Source organism: Lonchura striata, chromosome 1A (genome assembly GCF_050655825.1).
Source record: "Lonchura striata isolate lonStrDom1 chromosome 1A, ASM5065582v1, whole genome shotgun sequence".
NCBI lineage: Eukaryota > Metazoa > Chordata > Aves > Passeriformes > Estrildidae > Lonchura > Lonchura striata.
This window is the reverse complement of record NC_140741.1, coordinates 2,677,699-2,699,085: the sequence shown is the minus strand read 5'-3', so window position 1 is coordinate 2,699,085 and position 21,387 is coordinate 2,677,699. Positions and strand designations below refer to the sequence as shown.

Sequence of the window (21,387 nt, the reverse complement as noted above, 5' to 3'; positions counted from 1 at the left end):
ACGGCACCCAGCGTGGCCCCCTCCCCTCATTCGCCACCCACCCGCTCCCCCACCGCAGTGTGCGTCCCTCTCCTGGGGACCTTGGGGTGCCCCAAATGGCATCAGAGCCCCGAGTCTTCAGCCCCTTTTCCTGACCCCCGAAGAAGGCACAGGGCGAGTCCAACTGCCCTGGAGAGCAGCTAAAAGGACTGTTTTCTCCAGGGGAAAGCTTTCTCTCAATGACCATCAATGCACGTACATGTTTTAACCGTGCACCCAGACGGATTAAGAAAAGCCGACAACCGTAGCAGATTTCTGTTGGATCTGTGTCTGTGCGAAGTGGGCTGTGTGCTGGAGACGGAGAGACGCTGTTGGAGTGCGGCAACAGCGGCAGGTGTGAGCTGTGAGGATGAGGAGGGCTCAGAGCAGCCCCAGGTGTGAGCTGTGAGGATGAAGAGGGCTCAGAGCAGTCCCAGGTGTGAGCTGTGAGGCTGCGGAGGGCTCAGAGCAGCCCCAGGTGTGAGCTGTGAGGATGAGGAGGGCTCAGAGCAGCCCCCGGTGTGAGCTGTGAGGATGAGGAGGGCTCAGAGCAGCCCCCGGTGTGAGCTGTGAGGATGATGAGGAAGGGGCGGCTCCTCCGGCGGCTGATTTAGGGGGTTTTCCTCCCATCGCTTTTGTACGGAGCTGCTGGAGGAGAGGAGTTTATGGGGGCCTCCCGGGGCTCTCTCCTGGAAGGATGGTGGGCGCTTCGGACAGGGTGTGGGGGATCACCTGGAAAGCCACCTGGATACGTGGAGCATTGTTCAAAGGAGGAGCCGAGGGACAAACCTTTGTGCCGCGAAGCAGCAGGTGAGCCAGTGTGCCTTTGCAGCCGGGACTTTTCTCCTTTCCCTTTGAAACTTCGTCCTCTTGAGGTTGAATTGGAGGGGGCAGTCCTGTTGTCCCCCCTTTTAAGGGGTTTGGACTGAGGTAAAAAGCCCCCTTTTGCCATCGTTTGAGGCAAGCCGCTTCTTTTCTTCTCTTCTAGGGGACGCGATTGAAGGGAAGGCTACGTTTCTGTGCCCTCGTTGGGGTGAGGTGAGCGCCGGAGCGTGTCGGGCCTTCAGAGGAAGGGAGCTGCAGCCGTGGCAGCGCTGGCAGGGCGGGGATCGGGCTGTGCCGCTGCATTCGGGGCGCTTCTTCTGCCCCCGGCCCGGCAGCGAAGGGTGCGGCGCGGAGCCCTGCCGGCAGTGCCGGGGCTGGCCGGGGCGGAAGGGGAGCTGGGCGCGGCTGGGCTGCCGCGGGCCCGCCGGAGCCGCGCCGGTGCGAGCCGTGCGGAGCCGAGCGGAGCTTTGGCCGGGCCGGCGGGCGGGGGAGGCGGCGCGGGCGCCGCGCCGGTGCCGGCCGGTGCCGCCGCTCCGTCCGCTCCGGGCGCGGGGCTCGGGCGCCGCCGGGGCCCCCCGGGCCCGGTGCCGGCCCCGCCGGGCCGGGGGCAGCGGGCGGGGGTCTGCCGGCGCGGCGCCGCCTCTGCCTGCCGGAGGAGCCGCTTTCCTGCCGGAGCCGCGCTGCGCCCGGGGCCGGGAGCGCGGCTCCGCATCTTCCAGCCTCCCTCGCTGCGCTGGGTCTTTAGGGTCTTATCGATGTGTTTTAAGGTTTTTGGAGCAATTCGGAGAGCTCTTAGGAATATGTAGGGTTTTTTTTTTTTTAAAAGGTTCTTTCGGGGCTTTTAGGGGTGTTTTAAAGTAGGGTATTTTTATTGTATTTTAAGGGCGTTCAGAGGCTATTTTTATGTTGTTGTGAAAGTTTTAAGGCGTTTTGAAGATGAGGGATTTTTTAGGGCATTTTTATGGGTTTTTAGGGTCTTTTCATGGCATCGCGGCTGAGGGGCAGCTTGAGGGGCACTGTGGGGCCTTGAGGGTGACAGAGGCTGTGCCTCAGGGGGGAACGGGTGGGGGACAGTGGGTGACACAGAGAGATGCTGAGGGGGGCAGGGGCAGCTGGAGGGTGACACAGAGAAGCTGGGGGCTGAGGGGCAGAGGAGAGGGATTAAGGGTGGCACACAGGAGCTGAGGGGCAGCTGAGAGGGGGCTTGAGGGGCAGGGGGGGGCTCGAGGGTGACAGCCAGAGCCTGAGGGCTGGGGGGCAGAGGGAGGGGTCAGGGGTAAAGGGTGAGGCCTTGAGGGCTGGACAGTCCAGTGGAGATCAGGGCTACAGGGTACATCTTAGGAGGCAAGTTAGGGTACAGGTGCGGCACCCCTCATGCCACCCGTACCTCACCCTAAGCAGCCTTTTCCCTTTTCAGCCCCAACAACAGCAGCACAGCACAGCAAGCCTGACAGCGAGACCACACCGGAAGCCTCCCAGTGGGACAGGGCAGCGACCCTCGCACCAGGACAACGCCGGAACCCTCAGAGGACAACAGGACCTGCTGCTAAAAGGTAGGGATGACATCTGTGGGCTAGAGAGCAACAGGAAGGGGTTTGGAGGCTGAGCAGGCTTCCTTGAGTGTTTTTTTTTTTTTTTTTTTTTTGCAGGGCTATTAGGAATATTTAGGGGAATTTTGAAGGCTTTCTCTGGTGACTTTTAGAGAATTGTTATACCTTCCTAATGGCTATTTTAGGATTCCTTGGTGCGTTTTTAGGGTAAGGATGAGGGTCTGACAGGATGCCCACTGAAAATGTGGAGTATTACTGGAGTGCTTGGGGAAGGTGCCAGTGGAGGGCCAGTGGGTAAGGTGCCATGATGCTGGTCTGAAGGTTGTGATTTCTGAGCAAAGCAAGGTGGTTGTGGTTAGGGTTATACGGTGGCAGATTTCTCGAGGAGAATTCCAGCACAGAGAAAATCAAGCCCCAAGCTTTGTATTGTCAGTTTGCAACACGTATTCGGCATGAAAAAAAAAAACAAAAACCCTGAGTACTTGGGGGTGGGAGATTTGGACTGGGAAAAGGAAACCTGGGACCAGGCAGCCCAGGGAGATTGCAGGGCCCTGGGAATAAATGAGGGATATCTACATGGTGAAAGCAAATTCAGCAGCCCGGGTTCCTGGCGTCAGTTTGTAGGGCTCCCTTGGGGCTGTCAGGGAAGCGCAAGTTTGTGGCGGGGACAACTTCGCTCTGGGGTACATGGGCAAAAACGCCTCTCTCCGTCAAGGTCCCCACGGGCCGCCATCGTGTCGCGGACCCTCTGGACAAGTGCTGCCGCCTTGTGGGCACAGGGCGGTACTGCAGCCCCCCAGCCGGAGCCCGGCCGAAGCGGCGGGAGGGGCGAGGGGCGGGAGCGAGCGGCGAGCGGGGCGGTGTCTGTGAGTGAGGGGAGGGCTGGAGGCGGCTCCGCGGGCCGAGGGCGGCCGGGGCCGGTGCCGGCGGGCGGCGGAGGCGCGGTCGCAGCGCTCCCGGGCCGCGGCCGAGCGGCATCGGAGCAGGGCTGCGCCGCCTTTCCCGGCCCCGCGCCCCTCTCCAGACGCCGGGAGCGGCCGCGTGCCGGAAAATGCCGCCGGGGCGGCGGAGCGGGGCCCTGGCTCTGCCCGCCCCTCCTGCCGCCCTCCCTGGAATGGTTCGAGGCGTTATGGGTTTAGTGAGGTAGGAATAATTATTTTGTTCGTGCTAATTTAAGGGTGGGTTTTTTTGTTGTTGTTGTTTGTTTGTTTGTTCGGTTTTATCTTCTGTTTTGTTGTGTTTTGGGTTTTTTTTTGGGGGGGAACTAGAAAGATACCTTGTGTTCCTGGAATGTTGCATTCTACCTCTGTTGTTTTCCCAGTTAGTCTGGATCCTCTGCTTACATTTTTTCCTTCACTTATTAGATGTCGTGGATATGTTGGCTGTTCTGATGGAGGGCAGTGATGGCTTAGATCAAGAAATTGAGTTCTCTTTAAATGAAGACGTGATTATCCAAAGAGTTCTCTGCAGTGCTGTTGTCCCTGCTGCATTAGCAGCCAGGAATATGCTGTTGCTTCAGTCTGAAAATGGAACAGGTACTGGGTTTTTTCTTACGTTTTGTGTCATTTCCAGCAGTGGAGTGAAAGTAGGAGAAGATTTTAACGAATTGCATTCATCCATACAGATCTCTTTTGTGGACCCATTTGGGCCAGTTGACTAAATCTGGCATAAAAGATAGCACAGAGATTTTAACTGTTGAAAAACTCTGAGCAGGAAGTGTTCCCACAGTGCAAGAATCCTTTGAGTCAGGGTGCTTAAATACTGTAATTCATAAGTTGTCTAGAGGAGGAGTAGAAGAAAGTTATACTAAGCTACCTTTTCAGGAAGATGAACTAAACCTCATTAGAAGTCTGTATGGACACTCATTCTGCAAATTAAAGGAGCAGGAAGGAAGGCAATTGATGGTGCTTCAATTCTCCATCAGAGGCCTAAGACGAATGTATCTTAACAGATTTCTCTTCTTAATTCAGTTAGTGTATTTTCATTTCCCTGAATGACTCCAGGTAGACAAAGGCACAAGGGAATAGTGGGTTTTGAATTGCCCAGGATACTACAGGTGGAGGTCCTCAGGAGGTGGCACGTGCTTTTTGGCTGTTGCCACAAACCATGGAGCTTTGAGCCATCCCAGGTGCCAGCAGCACCCTGAGCAGTGCTTACCAGCACCTGGCACTGGTAAACGTTCCTGGCACAAAAGATTTTCTCTCTGTGGCCGAGCTGTGTCCGTGCAGGTAGCAGGGACAGCCATGCCATGGTCAGGGTTGCTGCTGCAGCACGTCCCATTCTGTCCTGGTAGGATTCGCTGAGCGCTAGTCACAAGAAGAGTGTCTAAAGTGATTTCTAAGAGAAAAGCTGCAAGGGGTCAAACATGATCTTTCCTGTGGTTTTTGTAGCCAGATCACCGTCGGTTCCCAGCACTGAACCAGGGCAGGGTGTGCCGTAGCTTGGCTCGTCCCTGAACGGGTGCCACCGTGCCTCTCCCTTCTTTACTGCCCAAAGCTTTGTGTCCAGGCACAAGGGGAGTAGAGAAGCTTCCTGCCAGGAGATTGAGAGGCAGCCCGTGTGCTCATTCTTCTGCTCCATGAGCCTTTCCTGGCAGAGACGGGGCTGCATGGCGCTCCCTGCATTTGCAGCACTGGTACTTGCTGATAGCACAGCTTCTTCTCCCATCCTCTTGCTGGCTGCAAGGTCCTGTTACCTTCCCTCATGTTACTTTCTGGCTCTTTTCATCCCTAACTGAATTTAATTTTCCCTTGGGAGTGATCCCTGGGGTTCCGGTGCTTGCCCGTTTCTCTCTGCATGCTATAGAATTTTATTGTTCTGGGAAGACTTAAGTTTCCGCTTAAGCTAACAGGGTGATCAAAAAAATGTGTATAAAATGTCTTAGCTTTGGCCTTCTCTGCAGCAGGTGCACTGCGAAGGGAAAGAATTGTGAAAGGTATGGAGCTGCCTTCTCTGGCATACCACCAAGCCCCCATCCCCAGGCTTCTACTCTCCTGCTCTCTGGTTTCCAGTGCAGAATCAGCTGCCCATGGGTGCAGCATGGTGACAGTGCACTGGTGGCACAACTGCTCTGTGGTGTATTTCTTCCAGAAATAAAAAGGGCTAATTTCTTGTAATTTGCCAAAGAGAGGGGAATGATGGAATGAGTCTCTTGGAGGCATCTTTTCTCCCGTGGTGAGTAGACACTGTTACTTGCCTTCTGTCAGTAATTTCACAGTCTTACCCTTCATTTTGTTGCAGATGCAGAAGAAACAGCTATGTAACAAGGTGCTATGTGACGCGTGCTGTGAAATTCATTAACTTGCCACTACCTGATTATTGCAAGCAATGAAAAGGTAAAGAGATAATTGTGTTAGTAGAGCAGGGCTCAGATCACGTTATTTGATTTAAACCATTATCTGTTGTGAATCTTCTGTTACCAGTGAGCTACACGGCAGTGGCAGCAAAACTTGTGTAGCACACGGGTACGGTGATGTGCCAGATTGTGCCAGCTGTGTGGGCAGCTCTGCCCAGTGCGCCCAGTTATGGCTTTGGCATGATCCCCAAGTGGCTGGCCATGGCTGTGCTTTGGCTGAGAATGGGCATCCACCAAGAAGAAGGTGGAAGCTGTGGTGGGACAAGGCAGGTACCCAGAGAGGGAACGTGCTCTTGCGAGTGGATCCAGAGGCCTCTGGTTTGAAGTCATTAGGCAGAGCCTTGTGCTTTGATGTTTTTCTGATCCACAGGCAAAGCAAAAAGCAAGGGTACTTCCTCTGACAAGAGGAAGAGCCATAATTTAGCCTGGCTGAAATCTGTCAGAAAAGCGCTTTGCGAAATGCAGTTGTACTTGGAGTGGCTGTTGCATACAACAGATGAAATTTTGTTTGAGGAAGAGCTAAGAACTGTCGGCTGCTTGTGCTACTGGACACCAGATATCCCTAAGCCTCCCTCATTGCTAGACAAGAGTCCTCTTGCTGCATGAGCACTGCATAAACACAGTGAAGGCATGGTCTCTGCACTACGGATTGTGCAGCCTGATACATGAGAGTAGATGTATCTGGATGGACAAATGGGGAATGGCAAGAAACAAGGAGAGAAATATCACAAAAGTGATTTTATGACTGTTAAAATAATAATATATCGATGACCTGAGTGGTCAGAAGTCCCCTAGAGGGGCTTCCTTGTTGTCTTGTTGGTTGATTGTTGGGCTCCAAGAAAAAAATACTTCCCTCATTCCTTCTGTAGCACTCATGAGCCTTGTTCAGTTGAAGAGAAGAAAGCCTTGGAACAAGCAGTGAGATATTTCTCTCGTTTCTCCTCTGAACACATGAGAACAGATGTCCAGGCAGTATGAAGTTGATGCAGGTCTGCTAAAGCCCTTGTGTATAAAGGTGGAATTGGGTAATAGTTGCCTTAAAAGCTGTAGAACGTGGTTGTACATAGAGCCATGGAGATAATGTTTAAAAGAGAAGCAAGGAGAAGACTTGCTCCCTGGACATGGCTATGTGATAATATGTGGGTTAAATTAAAGCACTAGCCTGCACTGAGGGGAAAAAAAGAAATTTGTTTTAGTAGTTCCATTGCATGCAGCTGTCTATGGTTGTTGTAAGAATTCTGAACACTGTGAATTTTGCCGGAGTGTGGAGTTGCCATGTCCTTGTCAGGTGATGGATGAGGCAAAGTCAGCCCTTCAGAGCCACTGCTGATGGCTAATGCTAATCCACAGATTGTTTCTGTTTGGGGAGTGCACTGGCTATAAACTCACATTTTGTATGCTAGTATTTCTTTGCTTTCTCTACACGTTGGGTTGCTGATAAAAAGGGTATTGGCTCTAGATCAAAGCAGTTACTTTCGGAGTATTTTGAATTAGCAAAGACTTTTTTATTGAAATGAAAATGTTATGTAGGAATGCGTTGCTTTCAGCTGTGTAATTTGTAATTAATTTTGGGAAGTACCCAAAGTTTTCTAGGCTTTTGCAACAAGCCAAGTGGGCTGCCTCCAGCCCAGGCTTCCAGGGTCCTGGATTCCTAAACTCACGTGTTCTGGGACTCATGGCAGCTCAGCCTCCTCAAGAGTAGTGTCAAGACAGACAGGTGATCTGCTGCTCTCTGGCTCACAGGGATGGATACTGGTGATGAAAATGGTGTTGCTACCAGAAATAGTAAAACTTTAATGTCTGCTCAGTCTATTCGTGTGTATTTCAAAAAAGGAGAGAAAATTCTTGGAGTAGATTCAGTCACCTTGGAAGGGTGCGGCACCTTGGAGGATGCTCATTAGTGATTTCAAAGGGAAGTGTCCCTGGAAGCCAATGTCAGAAATCCTCACAAGTGGGTAACAGCAGTCAGGTTAATGTTTGTGGCTCTTCAAAAGCTTTACTTGGATGTCTCTTCAAAACAGTCTGGATGCACTGAAGGAGGGCTGTGCCTTCCTTTTTTCTTTTTGAGTAGCTGCCTGAAGATAAATATAAGATGGACTTTCTTAAAACATAAATGAGAAAACACCCAAGGCTGGGTGAAAGTCTTGAACGCTCAGACTTAAAAGTCATCAATTCCCCAGCAATGTTAGATGAGCCTAAAGTGTATAGGTCAGCAGCAACTTCAGCAGGCAGCCTAAAAAACACAAGACTCTTGGGTATTAAACATGGCATCTTATTCTTTGGCAGCTCATAGGTGATCTCTGCATGGGGCTGCACATGCCTTTCTCTGCGTGTGTGTATTTGCCTGCAAGTGTAATGTGACAGTCCTAAAGCATTTGTGGATGCAGATAAACTAAGTCCAGCTCAAATGTATTCCATAAACAGCTCTTGAGGTACACTCATCTTTGTGTTGTTTCATTTGTTCAGTTCTTGGAAAGCCACAGGAGCTTATTAGACTGCTCTGGCCTATGCCCAGGGGAGTCACTTAGGTGGGAATTGGACACCTCTAGCCGTAAACCTATAAAAGGAAGAAATGCATACCGTTATTTTGGTTGGGTCTTATTGAATGAACTGGCTGCTCATCTTCTGCAGAATCCTAAGCACTGTATTTAAAGCCTCCGAGTAAGTTCCTTACTTTGAATAATTTAATATCTTTCACTGGTCCTTCTGCTTTTTCTTTTGCAGTCCCATATAAAATGTTTTATGACAGTTTAAAGAAACATCAGTCATTGGATATCTGTAGGTCAGGCAAAGACTAGCCTGCTTTTAGTGTTTTAGTGTATGGTTCTGTCTGGAAAGAAAATTCCCATTGCTGCCTATCCTTGTGCAGCCAAGGCGTTTGAAAAACTCACCAGCTGAACACAAACTATGGCTGGGTGTTTTGTCTTCCTTATCTTTTGTCTGTGCCTCATTGCCACCAGTGAACGGAAGGAGAAGACAGAGCAGCTTCTCACACTGACATAATTTGGCACTTGCTGGAGATGAAAGTGAGTAGAGCAAGATCTTTCTTTCTGAGGCAGTAACAGGGATCTGAAGTGCTGACTTCTGTCAATATGGCAATGGCAAGCTCCTCTGCCTCTCCCTCCAGTGACTGCTGTTGCTATAAGAAAAGCAAGAGGTACAGGCTTTACCAATATGCCAATGCTTTAGGATAAAATGAGGAGAGGAAAAAATAATGTGAGGCAAGGCTCTCGAGGGCTCATAACAGTACAGCCATGAACGATGGGGGTGCATCTGTCCAGCATGTGCGGAAAGGATACCAATACCTAGGGATGAACATGTAATGCATCAGGCACGGCTTCCCATGGTTGTAAACCGGTATAAAAACATTAACCTAACAGGGGTTTTTCTAACTTGGTGTATATAAGAGTGTGTGATGTACCAGTCCTGCTTTTCCCACCTTGTTCTGCCATGAGGTAATGCCTGTTTGCAAACACACCTAATACAGTCTGAGAGGGTTACTGCAAGTGAGTCCAGTGTGAATTCTCAGCCCCCTCCACTGGGCTCAAAGAGCTCTCTCAGAGGGCAAACTGCATTCTTCAAGCTTGTTCCAGGCTGCAAAGGTGTGGCTTCTGTTTCTTCCCAGCCCAGGCACATTTTCTCATTTTGCCTTTGGACTGTGGTAGAGGAACCCCCATGGGAAGGGGGCATGCAGACTTGCAGCAGATCAGGTTAGCTTAGTAAACACAGGCTTCATCAAAGCAAAATGTAGTCCCTTATTGAAGCAGTTTTGGTTCTGTTTTGAATCTATTTCCTAAAGGGTAAAAAATGGCAGAGTTGTTTGCTTGGGATGAAAGTAGCATGAGTCATCAGGGAAAACCAGGAGGAAGTACCCAAAGTTTTCTAGGCAAACAAAGCCTGGCAAATATGGACAAGTGGGCTAGAAGCAGGAGCAGGTACATTAAATTCTCAGTCTTTCCCTTGTTCCCATTTACTTGGATGCAGGGCATTTCATTAGCCAGTTGTCTCTCCACAATGCATCGGTTGCTCTCGTAATCCCTCGCAGTGAGTTTATTCAGCACTTTTATGGGACTTGAATCTCTCAAGTGGAGTCCTCCAGAAATGCTGAGCCCCGTTGGAGCTACTAGAACTTGTGCAAACAGTGTGCCCTGGCTGCAGGGATGGCCAGTGGTCTCCTGGGCTGCGTTAGACAAAGTATTGTCAGCAGGGCAGGGAGGTGGTCCTGCCCCTCTGCTCTGCGCTGCTGAGGCCACGTCTGGAGTGCTGTGTGCAGCTCTGGGCTCCTCGGGACAGGAGAGACACGGACCTCCTTGAGAGAGTCTGACAGAGCACTGTGAAGGTGGTAAAGGGACAGGAGGAAAGACTGAGAGAGCTGAGGCTGTTCAGCATGGAGAAGAGATGTCTCAGGGGCGTCTAGTTACAAATACTTGAAGAGAGAATGTAAAAAAGATGGAGCCAAACTCTTCTCAGTGGTGCTGAGTGTCAGTGGTCACAAACTGAAGCAAATGGAGGTCCTCTGAACATCAGGAAGCATTGTCTTTGAGGGTGACTGAGCAGAAGGATTGAGAACTGCATTCACCCAACTGCTAAATAGGGAAGCTGCAACCACACAAGAAGAGCTCTTTGCAAAAGTACCACAGAGATCCATCCTCTCCTCTGTTCAGAGGAATCAATAGCTGAGTTGGTTCTTTATTTCTGGAAGTTAGTTATTTTATCAGTTATTGGCAACCTTCACCTCGATTGTTAAACCATTTCTAGCACAGCTTGTTTATGCTTTAGGGCTACTGCAAAGTCCCATGCAGCAAGTTTTTACATCCCTGTTTGCTAGAAGCACCAGCATATCCTCCAAGAAAGCCTGCACTCAGCATGGCCTATTTCCTTTCTTTGCCTGTGCATTTCTCCTGCTATCGCTGTTAGCAAGAAAATGTTGGATTTAGTTAACTTTTAGGTCTGAAGCTGCATGGCTGTTTCTCTGCATTGCGTTGTCCTTGGTGTCAAGTTAGCAAAAGCTGAGAAGAATCCATTGTCACATTAATACTTGGGTGAGTTTACTCATCAGTTTGTACTGTGTGCATGTGTAAATGGAGGCCAGATGTTGCTACCAAATGGAGTCTAATACTGCTGTATAAATGCGTGTAATACTGGGGCATTTGCCCTGCAGGACTGACATGCTGGAACAAGGCGGGCACTGGGGGTGAGAGAGCCCAGTGCTTCCTCCTCCTCGTGTGCGAGTTCCTGCAGTGCTGTAAGAGCCAGAGCTGTGAGCTTTTCCTTTGAGGGCTGGGCACGGCCACGGCAGATGGAGGCACGGGAGCAGGAGGCTTCAGGACAGGGCTCTGTGGTGCAGGGAGAGCAGCAGCTCCCGAGCAGCTCTGCGCTACAGGAAGGCTCCAGCTCCTGGCAGCACTTGCTGCTCCAAGGACCACTGTGGTCTCGTCCAGAGCATGTGCTGGGTGGGCTCAGACAAGCAAACGGTGCTGTAGAGAGCTGGTGACAACTCCTGAGGCCTCTTCTCCACTAAGTAAGCCATAATGTAACTTCACTGCCATAGGTTTGTCTGTGAGCGGTCTGTGATTTTTGTCTTGAAGATCGGTGCAAATTGGATGATTGGCTGTAGAGTGTGTGCATCTGTCTCTTCTAAGGCTGATGGAGGACTGCAGATCTCCATCCAGAATGTGATCCACAGTGTAACCAGGAGCATATGCTGTGCCATTGGTGATGCATGTGGCATGGACTAGTGGCCCATTTGTCTGCAGCTTGTCCCCATATGATTTCTTGCATGCCCCGAGGCAGGGTTGGTCTGTGTTACTCGAGTTCCAGAAGGCTGCGATGCAGTGAGAGTGGCATAACAAGTAGTTCTGACCTGTAAGGGCGCTGGTTCCCAAATGCCTCCCAAGCAAGGCTGCTGCTCTCTCTTTGGCTATGCCAAGCAGCACATCTTGCTGCATATGTGGTCACCACGGTGTCCAGATTGCAGTGCACCAAAAGTCTCCACCACCAGTGCTGGCTGAATAATGTATTTTCACAACAGATATTATTCTGCATCTGCCTTGTGACTTTTAATTTCAATTTTCTCTGGGAGCGTTTGGCCAATGATTGTTATCCGGTATGTGCCAGATTATCACCATTGCCCGAGTGTTTCTTTTTGTCAGATTGAGTTTTCCTTTTCTCCAAGGAATTTGCGGCTTTTAAGCAGAAAATAGTTACATTTCTTAGCTGTTTGCCTGTGTGGTTAAAACAGGGCAATGCATGAGGCCAGGACCTCGCTTTGCTTTCAGAACTGATCCCGTCAATGCTTCCTGGCAGTGTTTCCTTTCGCACAGCACCAGGTCAGGACTGTTTCAGCATTTTGCTGGTAGTCAAGCGTGAGTCCAGCCATCCAGGTTGCCCCTGCTGTCCCCATATGGAGGATGCTCCAGCAGACTGAGGTCAGAGTGTGTTATGTGGCCGTGAGCTGAGCCATACACAGTCACTTCTTGTCTCTGGGCAGAGGACTTTGCTCCTCTGTTCCATTAAGTTACCAAGAGTGATCGTTGCTGAAATTACTCTGTTAAATAATCCAGAAGTTTGCCTTTTCCTCCTTTCTTTCCTGAGTTCAGAAGTTGGTAACCTAAGCACCCAGCCGTGCTGTGCATCCCTTAGTGCTGTGTGTGTTGCTGGCAGGGCCTGGGGCTTGGGTCCGGAAGGTCTGGCTTGTTTGTTCCCCTGGGTCTGGAGGAATACAGATTTTATTTATTTTATTATTTTTGATTTTTTTAATTTAAAAGCTATCCAGCAGTTTGTCAGTTGAAGCAGAAGACAATCCTTTGCACCGATACGTACTCATGTGCACATGCTGATCAGCTGAAGTGTTAGAGCTCAAGGTGAGTGCTCCAGCCTTTAATCAGTGACCAGTCATTGATTTAGCACATCCACAAGTTTCAGGAAGTAGTTCCTCCATTGCATCCAGCTTTTAGAGTACCTTTAGACACTAGAGATACTTTTCAATGTGTAATTGATGAGGTAAATTGATGAGGTCTCTTAATAGCATGTGCTAAAGAGAGATGTGAAAAGCAGCTGAGCAATATTGCCACTTCTGGGGGTTACAGGTGGTGGGTACTATCAGTCAGAACTGGAAAACACAGAACTGTGACCTTTTATAAGTACTGAGCGAAACACTGAGTTACTGCTGGTCAATTAAAAGCAGTTTGGGTGTTTAATAGTTGTTTCTGATGATACTCATACACAGATGAGTGAGGAGCTACTTGAGGCAATGTGTGTGCAGCTGTCCAGCCAGAACTGAAGCAGCCTCTGGTGAAGGTGAATGCAGAGAGGCTTATGTGGCAGAGGAGCTCAGCAGATGACAGGGGGCTTGTCCATAGACTGAAAGAGGAGCCCGGGATGGGTGTGGGGTATTACAAAACAGCAGATGTCACAGGGATTGAGCAAAAGTTTAAAATGGAAGGAATCAGCCATGAGAGAGTGATGGCCAGATGGAAATCCAGCTAAGGCCCTGAAGTGGAATTATGTAAGGCAAACATCAATGAGAATCAGCTGGGGAGCAAGAGCAGCCAGCAGCCAGGCTTGTTTCTGGTCTCTTGCCATAGATGAGACATGCTTTAGGGTGTGCATGATGACTAGAGGCTGTGATAGCTTTAGCTGTAGCTCTTTTGTCTCCAGCCATTGTGAGTGAGTTCTGTGCTTAGTTCTCTGCTCTGGTGCATTGCAGGATTTTTAGGGTAAATATTTTTTCCATCAGTGTAACCCACCAATTGCCAACATCTCGAGGTGGCAGGATGGGGTGGTGAATATGCCATTCTTCTGCTGGTGGCTATCAGAAACTCTTAAGAGGAAAATTTCATCTTTGTTCTACATAGTGCTGTGCTAGCAAGTGCTTTCCAATAGGCTGTAATTCCCAGAGCAGTGGGGCAGGAGCTGCTCCATGATCCAGGAGCAGGCTCCCATGTAGTGGGTTGGATGCAAGGCACCCACCAAAGCCTCTCTTATCACTTGCCGCCACAGCTGGACAGAGGAGAGAAAATACAAAAAAGGGTTGAGATAAGGACCAGGAGAGATCGCTCGTCAAATACTGTCACAGGCGAAAGAGAGTCTTATTAGAGATACTAATTGAATTCATGGCTAAATAGTCAGAGCAGGATAATGAGAAACAACATAAAACCTTAAAAACATCATCTTCCCACACCCTCCTTCCCAGCTCTACCTCCTACCCCATCTGTGCAGGGACACAGGCAATGGAGGTGACAATCAGTTCATCAGGGAAAGCAGTCGCTCCCCTGCTGCTCCTTGGGGTCTCTCCCATGGGAGACAGTTCTCCATGAACTTTTGCAGCATGAGTCCGTCTCGCAGGCAGCAGATCCCTGTGAATTGCTGCAGTGTGAGTCCATCCCACAGGCAACACTCCCCATCACACTGCTGCAGTCTGTGTCCCTCCAGTGGGTGAAAGTCCCTTCAGGCTGCTGCAGCGTGGGCCACCCTACCACGGGTACAGCCTTTCAGGGACAAGCTGCTCCAGCAGGGGCTCCTCCTTCCACAGGCCTCCCACGGGGTCACAGCCTCCTCACAGGCATCCCCCTGCTCTGGCATGGGTCTCCTCCACAGGCTGCAGGTGGATCTTTGCATCCCCATGGATCTCCATGGGCTGCAGGGGCACAGCTGCCTCACCATGGTCGCAGAGCGATCCCAGCTCCTGTGCCTGGAACACCTTCTCCCCCTCCTTCTTCACTGACCTCGGTGTCTGCAGAGTTGTTCCTTTCACGTACTCTCACTCCACTCTCCTCTGGCTGCAATTACAACTGTGCAGAAACTTATTTTTTTCTTTTTTCTGAAACACATGATCACAGAGGCACCACCACCATTTCTCATGGGCTCAGCCTCGTCCTGAAGCACATCCATCTTTGGAGCTGCCAGGGACTGGCTCTGCCAGACATGGAGGAAGCTGCCAGCAGCTTCTTGCAGAAGCCGCCGCTCTGCCCCCCACCCTGCTACCAAAGCTTTGCCTTGCAAACCCAGTACAGTTGTATTTCATTGTTGGTCTGTCTGCACAGGCTATTAATGGTGGGGATCTGCCACCTCTTTGTTCCCCAGTACAAAGGTAAAAAGGATGTCTGCAGCTCCACGTCCAGTTTTTGGGGGTAAGGAGAGGAGTAAGCAGCAAAGGATGCACAAACCCAACTCCCATTCTGCCACGTGCCAGGTTTCCACAAGACAGGAACATAACGCACCCTACCTCTGCTCAGAAGAGTGTGGGGAGCCTAAAATTCTCTATCCTAATTCAGTCAGACTGCCCAATGATACGGGCCGAACTGTCAGCAGCCTAAATAGCTTTTCATGGCTGTCATTGTGGTTGGGGAATTGATTCATGTCTGGGTTTCTTGCCAGAGCCTGAGGAAAGGAAGTAGCCAAGACCAGGTGAGAAGCGGTGTAAGGTAGGCAATTAATTTTTGGATTCCTTTGCCACTCACAGAGCAGCTGCTAATGGGCTGGGCTTGGGGAGTCTGGTTTACAGGCACTTGGAAGTGCTGATACCATCTGGTGAAATGTTAGGTGTCTTTTTAAGAGAAAAAAATGAAAGTGTTTCTGTTACAACCGTGAATAAAGAGCCTGGGCGCAGCAGTGACTGCCTAGTAGCAGAGGGACAGAGGCTGCAGGCAGGTTTGTATCCTCCATAGAGCTGGAGCAATGGCAGGATTACTTTGCCTGCACGTTCACTGCTTTGAGGGAGGAACAGGGTAGGAGAAATTAATGTAATAGGAAACAGAAGCACAGACTTGAGACTGTGCCGTCTGTTTTGTTGCCGTGGTGAAATAAAGCAGGGACATTTGATGATTTTTAAAAATGTATTTATTTAAAGAAAAAAATGTGGCAAATCTTATCAGAAGAGTTTTGGTTTCTGGCAGCTTTACAAGTCAGGTACCCTGTGCCTACATACAGTATTAATAATGGCTTTGCAGTATTTTTGGTTAAAATTTACGTTCATTAAAAAATTCTTCAAAACACTCTGTAATTGGTGAGCAGCATATGAAAGGTTAATGAACATTGAACATGTTTTACAGTTTCCTTTGAGAAGGACCCTTTACATCCGTAAATGCCTGCCTGAGGTGGCCTCTGCTTTAGGACTTTAAAGCTTAAAGAAATCCTACATACAGAAGAAATTCTTCCCTGTTACGGTGACGAGGCCCTAGCAGAGGTTGCCCAGAGAAGCTGAGGCAGCCCCACCCCTGGAATTGTCCAAGGCCAGGTTGGATGGGGTTTGGAACAATCTGCTCTAGTGGAAGGTGTCCCTGCAGGGGATGGGATGAGAAAAGCTTTGGGGTCCCTTCCAACCCAAACCATTCGCTGATTCTACGATTGTACATGTTGAAAAAGGAGGCTGTGGCCTTATGTGCTTAGGTACAAACCTCCCACCTATTCTTCTGAATATACCAGTTTAGTCATTTATTCTTTCCTTTGTGCTTTCACAAGAAGCCCTTGTGCCCTTCAAAATCTCCGTAGGAGTTTGTGGTCAGTTTCCAGAATAAACAGAGATGGAAACCCGAGCAGTTTGGTGCATCCCTACTTGCTGCTGGAATGATTGTGGATTTGACTGACAGGGTTTTGTTCCTAAACACAAGAAAAGTTTTATTCCAGTGCCACACTCAAGCGTAGCAGTGGGGCCGTGTGCGTGGCTGACCCAGCAGATGGGGCAGTGTCTTCATAAAGTAAATATATAGTAGCAGTCCTTAAGGATGTGGCCCTTCTGGGAGTGCTTGCATGTTTATGTATCAAAACCGTTTACAGAGAGGGAGGGCCCTTTTAATGCCGTTGAACTGCTACGGAAAAATTTTGGTTTCAAGACCATTTAATTAAGGTTAATGAAGTCTGGGACTTGGGCACTGTATCTCGTGCAGTAACGCACGTCTCTGTTCTTGATAGATGTCTTCCATTTGCAACAGTAGTTACATACTGGGGACTCAAATCCCCATTGTCCCCATGCCTTCAGAGTAGGGCAGGCTCTTGTCTTAATTTTACATTATAATCCTTTCCAAATGGAGACATAATGACGTAATTCATTGTTGCATTTTGAAACAGTGTGGTCAGCGTGAGGATTTGATCGAGCAGTTCCACTCTTCCAAAAGTACTAAGGTGCTTGCAGATATTTGATATTGAGCTATTTTGGCTCTCAATTGCAAAATGAATAGGTCAGGCAAGGCCTTTGAAAGGAACTTAATAGATACATCTCACAGTCACAGAGAAGCAGGAAACTCTTCTGCTAAAATGAGACTGGGTTTATGAAAGGTCGCAGTTAACCTTTTAAAGTAAGTTTTTGCAGGTCTGCAGAGCAAATACTGCATTTTTAATGGGTATGGGTAGAATCTCTGTTTTACTGATAATGCTCCAAGTTTTATTTTTTCTCCAAATTGGAACAGAGCTTCTTGTAAGCTAAGCAAGCCAGCCTTAAGGCTTTTGCTTTATTGCTTCATAGTGAACTACTGAAATAGCAAGGCATTGAGCAGTAAGTACAAGAAGCAGCATAAGCTGCCAAATACTTTATTACTGTTGTTATTATTACTACTGTTGGTGACTTTTAAGTGCTGTCATCATTTTTTCAGAGACTGTTGTGACACAAATAGCCACCCCAGTTGGCTTAACTTAAAAGTTCATTTTTTTTGCCTCTATAAGCACCAATCACTTACAAATTTGGGGAGGGGTCTAAAAAGGACTTCATATAGATACCGGTGTAGGTGGGTGTACAGATGTCTGTACATATTTAGCTATCTATTTATCTATCTTTACATACAGATATATGAAACACGTATAATAACTATACTTTCCTCCATTCCTAAGCTTCTCCCAGAAGTGCTTTTCTGCTGTATTTGGTGTTGCACATGTGACACGGGGGAAGGGTTAGAAACCTCTGGTGGGGAGACAGGAGTTCAAATGCAGTCTTGGGCCTGGCATCTAAATCAAAACAAGCTTCTTCCAGGCTCCTAAAGCTTGCTCTGAGCCAACAGACACTTCTGTAGGCTACGTGGGCTGGGGTTCTCAGTAAATAAGTGACAGTGTCATTGCATCATATGGAAAGTTTAGATTGGGAAAGCTGAAATTGTCCTCGCTAAACGTTGGCATGTCCTTGTATTTGGTAACATAGAGGCCCAGAGGATGTTTGTCATTGAGTGTCACAGCAGGAAGGAATGCAGGAAAAACCCCTCTTTGGTGGGGTCAGGACAGGATCTGCACCCTGTTATGCTCCTGCCCTGACAGAAGCTCAGCAAGCTCCTGTTGCTCTGTCAGGCCCCTGCAGGAAAGCTTTGAACAATGGTCAACGCAGGAGAGATGTCACAGGTGATGGAGCGTGTTTGTGCCAAGGCACAGTGCAGAAGTGAGCCCTGGCTCCAGTGAATGCCACATATTTTATGAGTTTTCAGTGTGTTTTCAAAAGTATCCCTTGGAATGCAGAACTGAGGACTAAAACTAATAGCAGGCTCTGTCAGTACTGAGTGGTTTTACTCTGTAATGGTAGAATTCAGTGGCCTCTTCACTTCAAAGGTGTCAATTGAAAGATGTTGCGATGAAAAAGAGGTGGAGATGAACAGTGCTTTGAGAGAGCAGAAATGAAGGTTGCGGGCAATACTGAAGAAGAAGCAGATGCAGGTGGTGAGGGAGTTGGGTTTTTGCGAGAAGAGAGTGTTTCTCAGGAGCAGAGAGCCAGCGGGCTCTCCGGGGACAGCAGTGCTGGGGATGAGGGGAGTCTGTGCCCTGCACAGCTCCCTGGCCCCGTGATGGAGAGTTGTCCCGGTGGCTGTAGCTTGGGGGCCGAGTCTCCATCCTCTCAGCTTACCATGGGAGCCTATCCCAGCCCAGCAGAGCTGCTGGAAATCTCCCTGTATTCGTGCAAGAGCAGCTGTCCATGCAGAATATAGCTCTGGCTTTTGGGGCGTTCATTAGAACATACAATTCAAAACCAAAGGAACTCTCCAGACCTGAAGGCCGATAGGAAATCAGACAGAGTCAGGGTGCCACCAGGTGTAAGGACACTTTCCCTCTGTGTCTCCCTTCTCCCTCTTGTTCTCTCCCCCATTCCTTTTCCATTTTCCTTCCTCCTTCTGTGTCGGCGAGCCGAGCTTTGCCGAAGAGGCGAATGGAGGCGAATGCGGCCGGAAATAGCCGAGCGTGGCCGAAAGTAGCCGAAGCTGGCCGAGGAGGCGAGTCCAGCCGAACGGAGCCGAGCTCTGCCGAGCGCAGCAGCCCGGGCGGGGCTGAGCCGGGGCGGAGCCGGGGCGCCGGGAGGATCCCCTCCTGTTCCTCTCTCTCCCGCTCCATGCTCCTGCCCGTGTTCAGTTACCTCTCTTTCCCCCGTTTCCGTGTCCCCCCCAAACCCGGCTCCTTCCTGTCCTGTCCCTGCCCCGCTGCTCCGTTCCATTCCCCCTCTCTCCCTCCTCTGTGCCCCGTCCCTCTTGCTGCCCTGCCGGCCTTTCCCTTCCCCGACCGCTTTCCTCCGCAGCCCGACCTCCCTCCCCGCCCTTTCGCATGTCCCGCTCTCCCTCCTCTCTTGCCGTCGCCCCTTCGTTTCTTTCCCCCGCAGCCGTGGAGCTCGGGGCGCCTGCCAAAATGAAGACCTGTCAAATCCTAGCTCTGCCTTTTGTTTAACGTGTTCTTACTTCCTATTTATGTCATCACAGAAAGCAAGGAAAGAAGAAATGTGACTGGTTCCCACTATTGCTCCGTGCAGGCATTTTTAAAGGCTGCTGTATTTCTATCCTCTTTTTCCCCTCCAAGCTTGACTTTTCGCCTCCTTTTTCGAGGTCTGCTGCTTTGGGTGTCCCAAGCAGGGCTGGGTTCTTCGGCAGGGGTCTTAGGACTCGCTACTGCTTCTGCTTTTTGCGAAGGTGTATCAAAGTGTGCCGGCAAAAGGACTGTTTTCTCCAGGGGAAAGCTTTCTCTCAATGACCATCAATGCACGTATGTGTTTTAGTCGTGTACCCAGATGGATTAAGAAAAGCCGACACCCGTAGCAGATTTCTGTTGGATCTGTGTCTGTGCGAAGTGGGCTGTGTGCTGGAGACGGAGAGACGCTGTTGGAGAGTGGCAACAGCGGCAGGTGTGAGCTGTGAGGATGAGGAGGGCTCAGAGCAGCCCCCGGTGTGAGCTGTGAGGATGAGGAGGGCTCAGAGCAGCCCCAGGTGTGAGCTGTGAGGATGAGGAGGGCTCAGAGCAGCCCCAGGTGTGGGCTGTGAGGATGATGAGGAGGGCGCGGCTCCTCCGGCGGCTGATTTAGGGGGTTTTCCTCGCAATGCTTTTGCACGGAGCTGCTGGAGGAGAGGAGTTTATGGGGGGCTCCCGGGGCTGTCTCCTGGAAGGACAGCGGGCGCTTCGGGCAGGGTCTGGGGGATCACCTGGAAACCCACCTGGATACGTGGAGCCTTGCTCTGAGGAGGAGCCGAGGGACAAACCTTTGTGCCGAGAAGCAGCAGGTGAGCCGGTGCGCCTTTGCAGCCGGGACTTTTCTCCTTTCCCTTTGAAACTTCGTCCTCCTGAGGTTGAATTGGAGGGGGCAGTCCTGTTGTCCCCCCTTTTAAGGGGTTTGGACTGAGGTAAAAAGCCCCCTTTTGCCATCGTTTGAGGCAAGCCGCTTCTTTTCTTCTCTTCTAGGGGACGCGATTGAAGGGAAGCCTACGTTTCTGTGCCCTCGTTGGGGTGAGGTGAGCGCCGGAGCGTGTCGGGCCTTCAGAGGAAGGGAGCTGCAGCCGTGGCAGCGCTGGCAGGGCGGGGATCGGGCTGTGCCGCTGCATTCGGGGCGCTTCTTCTGCCCCCGGCCCGGCAGCGAAGGGTGCGGCGCGGAGCCCTGCCGGCAGTGCCGGGGCTGGCCGGGGCGGAAGGGGAGCTGGGCGCGGCTGGGCTGCCGCGGGCCCGCCGGAGCCGCGCCGGTGCGAGCCGTGCGGAGCCGAGCGGAGCTTTGGCCGGGCCGGCGGGCGGGGGAGGCGGCGCGGGCGCCGCGCCGGTGCCGGCCGGTGCCGCCGCTCCGTCCGCTCCGGGCGCGGGGCTCGGGCGCCGCCGGGGCCCCCCGGGCCCGGTGCCGGCCCCGCCGGGCCGGGGGCAGCGGGCGGGGGTCTGCCGGCGCGGCGCCGCCTCTGCCTGCCGGAGGAGCCGCTTTCCTGCCGGAGCCGCGCTGCGCCCGGGGCCGGGAGCGCGGCTTCGCATCTTCCAGCCTCCCTCGCTGCGCTGGTTTTTAGGGCCTTATCGATGTGTTTTAAGGATTATGGAGCTGTTCTAAGAGTTCTTAGGAATATGTAGGGATTTTTTTTTTTTAAAAGGTTCTTTGGGGGCTTTTAGGGGTGTTTTAAAGTAGGGTATTTTTATTTTGTTTTTATTTTATTTTAAGGGCGTTCAGAGGCTATTTTTATGTTGTTGTGAAAGTTTTAAGGCGTTTTGAAGATGAGGGATTTTTTAGGGCATTTTTATGGGTTTTTAGGGTCTTTTCATGGCATCGCGGCTGAGGGGCAGCTTGAGGGGCACTGTGGGGCCTTGAGGGTGACAGAGGCTGTGCTTCAGGGGGGAACGGGGGGGGGACAGTGGGTGACACAGAGAGATGCTGAGGGGGGCAGGGGCAGCTGGAGGGTGACACAGAGAAGCTGGGGGCTGAGGGGCAGAGGAGAGGGATTA

The 21,387-nt window shown here is 50.7% G+C and overlaps 2 long non-coding RNA genes across 2 annotated transcripts in view; one reads left to right on the top strand and one right to left on the bottom strand.

The window, feature by feature from the left end:
* Positions 1 to 21,387, bottom strand: part of LOC144248627 (uncharacterized) — a 189,577-nt gene that overhangs the window by 20,344 nt on the left and 147,846 nt on the right. The gene's annotated exons all lie outside the window — the stretch shown is intronic.
* On the top strand, positions 1,528 to 8,621 carry LOC146763345 (uncharacterized). The gene is made up of 2 exons (XR_014952355.1): positions 1,528 to 2,396; positions 3,758 to 8,621. It is a non-coding gene; the product is annotated as an uncharacterized LOC146763345 (long non-coding RNA).